Raw genomic sequence first — 9,831 nt, forward strand, 5'->3', positions numbered from 1 at the left:
TTCAAAAAGGGTTAGGTGGAACAGTAATCAGAATGTATTATATAAATATATGAATTTGTCAAAAACCAAATTTAATAAAAATTACTCAGATTGTTAAAAATGAGTAATTTATAGTGATATGATGAAAATTGCATTGAAATAGTATTAAACAACCATTTTAAGTATAAAATTTTCACATAAATTAATTTGTAGAAATCAATTGTCAAATGGTTTCTAAAAAGTGATTAGTACAAAAGAAGAACCCCCAAACCTGGGTCCCTCTCTTCTCTAGCTAGTTCTCTCAAAAATACCCTCTCAAGAAACCCACATGTGATTCTCTAGATAATTTTAAAACCAGTCCTGTTGATGTTGATTTAAAATTACAACTCTACTTGAACCGAACACCATTTTAAATTTTTTATTAACTTAATTATTAATTTATTTTATTAAAATTTCTTTTCTAATATGATACATCTCAACAGTGCCCTCCCCTCACTTCTCACCTCTCAGCTCCTCCCTCACATACCTACCCTTTCTCCCAGATGCAGTTTTTCCCATTTCTCTTCAGAACAGAGCCTGGCCCCACCCAAGTGATATCAACCAAGCTTGATATATCAAGATGCTTCCACTAGCCTTGTCACCCTTGTCTATAACAATTACATTCTTGTTTGAAATTTAAGGAGTCAGTCTCATACAAGTGACATTATACAGACTAAGGTTATGTCTACATATAACAACACATAATGAAAAAGAGGCTATGAATTTGAAAGAGAGCAAGGAGGGGTATATGGGAGGATTTGGAGGAAGAAAACAGAAGAGGAAAATGAAGTAATAATATTATAATTTCAAAAAAGGAATAGTTCTAAAAACATACATGTCTAATATGACACTCAATATAATTTTTAAACATGAGGCCCTGTAACACCAAAAACCAAACCAAACCAACCAAAGTTACATACTTCCAACCCACAATTATACAAACTAATCATTGCCACTCCAAAAGAAAAAAATGGGCTCTTAGTCTACGTTCATAGTGAGAAAGTATAATTTTTAACTGTTTGTCGTTGACTGCAAATTTTATTTTAGTTTGCTTTTCTGACAATATCAAACACAATTGCATGCCTTTATAAAATTTGTTCTACCTGAATATAGGAAAGAAACAAGATATGTCAAAGACAACCATATATTAATATATACTCTAAGAATACAAACCAAGAGAAAAGTTGCACTAAATTTGTACTTCAGTGCAACAGATAGAATATAAGATTCCACACATGGTGTGTAAGGTCTTTACCAATGAACCATAATAGAGTAGTCCACTTTACATTACTTTTTGAATCAGAATTCCATACCTAGTATTTTTAAAGTTTGGATACAACAGTCATTTGCAGTATCATTATTTAGCATTGATTTTTTTTATATAAAATTGTTCATGCTGATCTCTGAGGGATTATTTATCCCTGTGGTATTTTTCATAAATTTGGAGCAATTGCCTCCTTTTATCTATTGTTATGCTTTTATTTAAGTAGGTATTTTGAATATTTAAAATATTTGTTTTTAATATCATTGAGACACTTTATCCACACGATTTGTGATACTTATATTCTAGAAAATTTGGAGGACTTGGCAAGTGCCTCCACGTATTTTGGTTTTTTTTGTTTGTTTTGTTTTTACACTAGAAGAGGGATGCTATAAGTACAGCAAGTTTGAAAATATAAGAGGTGTCAGATGAGGCCAAGAAATTCAGAAAAATGTCATAAAGCCAGTAAAGGAGATATCAAGTTCTCAGTTTCCTTCTCTGTAAAATTAATGTGTTAACCTTCCAATTTCATTACAAATAATATGGTTCTTGCATTATCCAAATCCTAAATGGATGACCCAAGAAAAGGAGTCTATGTAATTAATAGGGTAGTCAAGATGATTAAATGAAGATATGACATGCAAAGTTCATAAAACAGCTTAGAAATGGGTAAGTATCCAATAAGACACATGTGCAAGATTCTACTATAAAAATGAGGTTAAAGTAAGTAAAATGCTGTGGACAGTGGTCTATAATGTAGCTAGAAGAACAATTAGAATTTAGGAACCTGTGTATCTGGACCAGGGAGAAAAATCTACAAAACAAAAACAAGGTCACAAAAGGCTGCTATCAAAATGTCTGGTGGACCAGAGTACAAACACAGATCAACAACAAGAGACAAACTAGATATTGGACCAATGATCCTTTGGGGAAGAAATTTCTTACATTTATAGTGCCTGGAGTTTAAACTAGAAATCTTAGAATAGTTTCCCACATGCTGGCAGGCTTGGCTCTATAATAAAATATAAATGACTTGAAAATAATGAATTAAGTGGCTATTCTCAGTAACACCTTTAATCTCAACACTCTGGAGGCAGAGGAAGGCAGATTCCTGAGTTTAATGCTAGCCTGGTGTGCATAAGGAGTTCCAGGAAAGTCAGGGATACATACACAGACCCTGAATCAAAACAACGACAAAACAAAACAAACAAACACAAAACAAACAAACAAACAAACACCAAGAAAATGGATTAAGGAACCAAAATAGATCTAGATAATGATAGTCATCAGATTTTTGTCAAGGAATAAAGATGAATTTGGGAAAAAAACTATTACATAAATATGTTCTGGGTGATGCAAGAACTGCAAAATGAACATGTCTTATTTCCAAAAAGAAAATAATTTTCTTCCTTTTTATAAAGGCACAAGTGAGGCTGTTTCAGTCCCACTTAGAAGGGGAAAGGAAATAATCACTAATCACTGGAGGCAGAGAGAGAGAGGGACCTGGGTAAGAGAGAGGGGAGGGGAAGGGAAAAAGAGAAATGGATCAGGTATGGGGGATAGGAGAGAAACCTAGAGGGCCAAGAAAGTGGCAATAAGCAGCATTGGAAGTGAGAGGTGGGGGGACCCTCTAGAAAGTACCAGAGACCCAGAGGTAAAAGATTCTAAGGACTCAATGGGGGTGACCTCAACCAACATGCCCAACACTGGGGAGAGGAAACTCAAAGACTCCACCTCTAGTAGATAGACAAGGCCTTAAGTGGAAGGACAGGATTACCAACTCATAGCCAAAATTTCTGATTTAGAACTGTTCCTGTCTAAAGAACTACAGGGACAAAAATGGACAAGAGACTGAAGGAAAGGTGGTCCAATGACCTGCCCAACTTGCGATCCATCTCATGGGAGGATGCTAAGGCCTGACACTATTACTGATGCTATGATGTGATTACATACAGGAGCCTGTGATTGCTGTCCCCTGAGAGGCCCTACCAGCAGCTGATTGAGACAGAAGCAGATACTTACACCGAACCATTGAACTGAAGTCAGGACACCCTAAAGTTGAATTAGGGGAAAGATTGAAGAAGCTGAAGGGGAGAAATACCCCATAAGAAGACCAGCAGTCTCACCTTACCCAGATGCCAGGGAGCTCCCAGAGACTGAGCCACCAACCTGGAGCATACATGGCTTAGTCCAAGCCCCTTAGTACAAAGATAGCAGAGATCTACCTGGTCTGGCCTCAAAGGCTCCAGTGAAGGAGACGGCCTGGTGAAGAGGAGCACCCTCTAGGAGAGAAGGGGAAGGAGGAATGGAATGAGGAACTGTGGGAGGGGGGACCAAGGGAAGGCGATGACTAAAATGTAAATAATAATAATAATACCCCAGAAGATAACTTTTTTCATTTATACATGTATATAATGCTTTCTGATTACTTTATCCCCATTTACTCTACTTCCTTTTCCCTTCAGTGTAGGACTCCTGTAGGACTTCCTTACAAATCTCTTTTTCTACCAGTGGATTTTTTTTTCCTTTGATGAGTATGAAGTGTCTTTCCATATCTCTTGTGATTCATTTTGGTCCAGATTATGTGTTTTCAGATAGCTACACTTGCTTGTTCCTTAGTCCCATTTGCATAGAATACCTTTTATCATTTTTTACCTTAAGGTACATCTATTTTTGATAATGAAGTGTATTTCTTGGGGGTAATAAAATGATGAATCCTGTTTTCTAATCTCAGGGAAAGGGAGGGGTAATATGTGGTTTGGGTTGAGGGACCGTCTGTCCTGTCTGCATCAAGTATGGTGGATTGTTTGGTGTCTTAGTGAGGATTCCTGTTGCGGTGATAAAACATTATGACCAAAAGCAACTTGAGGAGGGAACAACTTGATTACACTTCTAGGTAATAATCCATCAGAGGGAGATATCAGGACAGAAAGTCAAGGGTGGTAGGAACCTGGAGGCAGGGGCTGATACAAATACTATGGAGGGATTCAGATTGCTGGCTTTTCCCCATGGTTTTCTTAGCCTTTTTCTTATAGAACCCAGGAACCCCAGCCCAGTGATAGTACTATCCACAATGGGCTGGGCCTGGTATCAGAGAGGCAGAGAAAGTACCCAACTGACCTTTTTCCTCAGCTGACTTCCAAAAAGGAAAAGGAAGCTCTCCTCCATGAATTCCCAAAAACTCACAAATTGGCTATCTCTCTTCTACTTCCTGTGCATCTCTCTATCTGTCCTCCTCACTCCCTCTTATTTTTGACTATGTTTCTTCCCTGTCAACTGGTTGCTTGCTCCATATCTTGACCTATGGTTGACTTTATTTAATCCTGTTAAAAATTAACAGAAGTTTTTGGAGTAAGGTGTGTGTGAAGGCTGAGCCACACCACAACTTGAAACAGTTTTTTTTTTAAAGTAAATAACACAATTTTGAGGTTCACAGTGTGAACAAATATCTTAATATCTTAACATATTGTCTGTGTGTGTGTGTGTGTGTGTGCGCGCGCGCGCGCGCGCGCATGCTCGTGTGTAAGATGAAAGAGGTGAATGCAGGGTTAAAGAGAAGGAATGAGCTTCAATTTTCAATATGTAGCTATCCAATTAGTCCAGCAAAAATTGTTGGAGATGCTATCCTTTCTCCAGTGAGTGATGCTGGCCTCGCTGTTAAAATCAGGTGGCTGAAAGAGTATGGGTTTATGCGAAGATCTTCAATGCCATTCCATTGATCCTTGGTGTTAGCAATCAGGCATCTTCCTAGCCAGCTCCGGAGGGACAGCAAAATACTTTATCACTAGCTTTCCTGTTGCATGTCCTCCTGTGTATGTGCCACACCCTTGTAAAAGGTTCTGTTTCTCCTTCCCCCATTTTTTCTTCCCTTTGCCCCCCCCAGAGGCAGCCTCTGTCCCTTTTAATAAAGCTCTCACATGAGACTTGTCACAGTCTTGATTTTGTCAGAATCCACTGTTTAGTGAGAAGGCTGAGCTAGAGTGTCTCCATGACAGGCTATAAAATGCCAAGTTCAGGAGCCTAGGCCTAAGCTTCTGTTTCCCAGAGCCAAAGAAACCAGTTCCAGGAAAAGCCACAGTCTGAGAGCAGCCAATCAGGAACTACCCCACCATCTGGACTGAACCTGTTGGGGTTCAAGAATTACCACACAAACCATATGAACACTGATCTCAGTTAAGCGGTAATAGTGTTTTGAGTATACAACCTAATACTGGTCAGACCAGGAATATAGCTTGGAATTATCTGAACTATAAGAACAGATATCATTCTCTGTCAGCTTATAAAGGAAAAACCCCACAAAACCCACAGCAAATTCATATGTAGGTACAGGAAGTGTCAGCTCTGACTCAAGATATGTTAGTCAAAGCACTTCATATTGACCTTTGATGTGATGGATCCCAAGATTAGCAAACCACATATAGAACATTCAGAACAAAACAGGGTATGTGGGCATCATTGTCCTTGCTCTGAGCTAAGTCACATCTCTTTGTCTATGACTGGCAAGACATGTCACAGCAACAATATGAAATAGCTGCAGGGATGGAACAAAATGGTTACAGCTATTGGGGATGGGGGCTGTCAAACCTTAAGGCAAGAATAGTTAGTCAGCAATTATTCAAGAAAGTCCCCAGACCCCCTCCCCCCAGCAACAATGGTTATAGAAAGCCCCTAGAACCATAGCCAATCCCAGAGACACCTGTAGCCCCGGAGATAGAGCAAACCAATCAAGATAAAGGTCACCTACCCCTCCCTGGAATTCCCCTAATCCACTTAAATTGAGCCTGTGAGCTCACCTCCAAGAGCACCATTTTGATAAATGGTTGCCCACTGCATGCTGGTAATTTCTGCAGGATAAATGTTATTTGCTTTTGCATACGATTTGTATTTGGGGTCTTCCTTCAGCAATTCTTAGACCCTAACATTTGGGAGTTTGTCTCAAATCACTGTGGACACTTGTGGCTCAGTAGTAGAACATTTTAGGGGAGCAATTGGCTCTTCACCAATCTGTGAGTTGAGGCACCTCTCTGTGTTGTATGTCTTTGTGTTTTTCTCTCTTGTCCTGTTTTCTCAGAACCTGCTCTGTTCAGTGTAGGGGGGGGATCTTTTATCTCCTTTACTGTTTCTTTGGGAGGCACAGCCTGAAGGCCACTGGAGGCAGAACAGATATGACACAGATTCCCTCCTGGCTGGGCATTTCTGAGGATGCTTGTGAACCCCTTATGTTGGAGGTGAAAAGCTCCCATTTGTATGATTTGCCCCAGGTCTTGGTAGAGGCTGACAGGATGGACATAGTTGGTGTAGCCTGAGGGCTAGAGAGGCTGTCATCTCTAGAAACTTCCCTTGGCACTGGGAGTCAGAGAACTCCAGCCAAACGCAGGTTTTGTTGGAGGATACAATGTTGTTTCTGACAGGCAGAGCCCTAGAGAGGGATGCACCACTATCAGCTTCGTTTGAGTTTCTTTTTCTCACTCCTGTAGGTTTATTGTGTACTTTATGTACTTGCGATTTATTTGTTATCTCCTATTACCTTGAGAGACACCATGGGAAAGACAAACAGCTCTACTCTGCTGGACCTAGTGCAGTTATACTTAAATGATTTCAAATGCCTGACAGAGAATCTAAGTTTAACTGTATGGTCAGGGAAACTAACCATTTTTTTTTTTCGGTAACAAATAGCCAACAGGTCCACCAACTCTTTGCTTTGTTTGTTTGTTTGTTTGTTTGTTTGTTTGTCTTTGTTTTGTTTTGTTTTTTGTGCCTCTCTCATCTATCTCTAACTCCTGTGATATAGGACATCTGGGTGTGGGGGAAAATGGTTAAAACTTCATTTGCTGGCTGTTCACCCTTTGCCTTAGTTTTAACTCCTTCAAGGATTTTTAGAAGGAAAAAAAGCAGCTGAATTGGAACAACAAAAACTAACAAACTGGTGCTGCCCTTGGAGTCCTGTCTCCTGCCTGGATCAAGCTGGCAGCAATCCAAAGGCTCTGTTCAGGCTGTACATAGAGAGTCCAGCAGCTTCTCAGCTTCTCCGATAAGAAAGCAAAATGGCTAATTCTGCGACAGAACATCTGTGCCCATGAGAAATGGATTCAACAGATAGCAAGGTGCTCCTTCCTTAAAATTATAGCTAAAAGAAATAAAAAAGATTCTGTTTTAAAAGTATAAGTATATGTGGCCAATGCATGCTTATTTCTGACCAGTCTTGAATCTATAAGGTCACTACATTTTGTAAGTCTTGGTTATGAAATATTGATTTATAATTTATGATACACAGTTAATCATCTATAATATTGGCAATAGAATATTGGCCTGAAATAACTCAAGGTTAAAGCCATTCTGGGCAACAACTCATGGCATGAGCCAAACAGGATCTCTAAACATATTTTTTAATTGGGATAATATTTTTATGCAACTTCTGCTCTGGAAAGCAGACTGGCTTTAAAAATGTCTCTTTGGCTTCCAAATTGCAACTGGGACTGGGAGCAGATCATGTGATCAAGTCACCCCTTCCCCTGCCCACACCCAGAGACATCCTAAACCCTTAAGAGTTCTGACACTAATAGGCTCAGGTAAGTTCCCCCTCCATGCCTTAATACCTGGCCTAACTGAAAAGGTATCCTCTCCCTGACCCCTGGCCCCAGAGAATATAGGGCCTCCTTCCCTGCACTCTAGACACCCCCCATAATCAGAGACAGCATGATCCAAGGAGGCTCATTATAATCAGACTCATAGGAGGAACAGACTGCAGTCAGAGATATCAAGGACAGTTAACATCAGAGAACCAGATGATGAGAAGCAAGAGCAAGAATATAAGCAACAGAAACCAATGCCACTTGGCAACATCAGAACACAGTTCTCTCAGGAGAGCAAAGTATGGATACCCTAACACATCCAAAAAGCAAAATTCTGATCCAAAATCCCATCTCATGAAGATGATAGAGGACCTTAAGGAGGTCCTAAGATGATAAAAGACCTTAAGGAGGTCATAAATAACTCCCTTAAAGAAATACTGGAAAACACAACCGAACAGGTGAAGAAATTGAACAAAAACAGTTCAGGATCTAATATGGAAATAGAAACAACAAAGAAATCACAAAGGGAGAAACCTCTGGAGATGGAAAACCTAGGAAAGAGATCAGGAGACACAAATGCAAGCATCAACAACAAAATACAAAGGACAGAAAAGAGAATCTTAGGCATAGAAGATACCATAGAAGATAGTGATACAATAGTCAAAGAAAATACAAAGTGCAAAAAGATCCTAACCCAGAACATCCAGGAAATTCAGAACATAATAGAAAGACAAAAAACAAAAACAAAAACAAACAAAACAAAGCAAAACAAAACAAACAAAGAATAACAGGTATAGAAGAGAGGGAAGATTCCTAATTCAAATGACCAGTAAACATCTTTAACAAAATCATAGAAGAAAACTTTCCTAACTTAAGGAAAGAGATGGCCATAAATGTACAAGAAGCCTACAGAAAGACAAGTCTTGGAAAGATCAGGAATTCAAGGCACATACCTGAACATAAAGAAAGCAATATATAGCAAACCAATAGCCAGCATCAAATTGAATGGAGAGAAACTTGAAGCAATACCACTAAAATTGGGGACAAGATGGGTTGCTCACTCTCCCCCTATCTAGTCAATATCGTACTTGAATTTCTAGCAAGAACATGGATAAGAAAAGGAGATCACTGTGATACAAATCATAAAGGAAGAGGTTAAGACATCTCTATTTGAGGATGGTATGATAGCATACATAAGCAACCCCCAAAATTCTACCAAAAATCTCTGACAGCTGATAAGTAACTTCAGCAAAGTTTCTGGATATAAAATTAACTCAAACAAATCACTAGTCTTTCTCTACACAAAGTATAACCTGGCTGAGAAAGAAATTAGGGAAGCAACACACTTGACAATAGTGACAACTAATATAAAATATCTTGGTATAACTCTAACCAAGCAAATGAAAGATCTGTATGACAAGAACTTCAAATCTATGAAGAAAGAAATCTAAGATCTTGGCAGATGGAAAGATCCCCCATAATCATGGATCTGCAGGATTATGACAGTGAAAATGGCCATTTTACCAAAAGCAATCTATACATTCAGTGCAATCCCCATCAAAATTCCAACTCAGTTCTTTACAGAGATAGAAAGAGCAATCCTCAACTTCATCTGGAACAACAACAACAACAACAACAAAAACTAGGATAGCAAAAATTCTCAACAGTAAAAACTTCTGGGGGAATCACCATCCCTATACTTAAGCTCTACTACAGAGCAATTGTGATTTTAAAAACTGAATGGTATTGGTGCAGAGAGAGACAGGTACATCAGTACAATAGAATTGAAAACCCAGAAATAAACCCACACACCTATGGTCATTTAATTTTTGACAAAGAAGACAAAACCATCTAGTGAAAAAAGGGAAGCATTTTCAACAAATGGTCTTGGTTCGATTGGGGGTCAGCATGTAGAAGAATGCAAATTGATTCATTCTTAACCTCTTATATAAAGCTCACATCCAACTGGATCAAGGACCT

This window comes from Mus musculus, chromosome X (genome assembly GCF_000001635.26).
Source record: "Mus musculus strain C57BL/6J chromosome X, GRCm38.p6 C57BL/6J".
NCBI classification, from domain to species: Eukaryota; Metazoa; Chordata; class Mammalia; order Rodentia; family Muridae; genus Mus; species Mus musculus.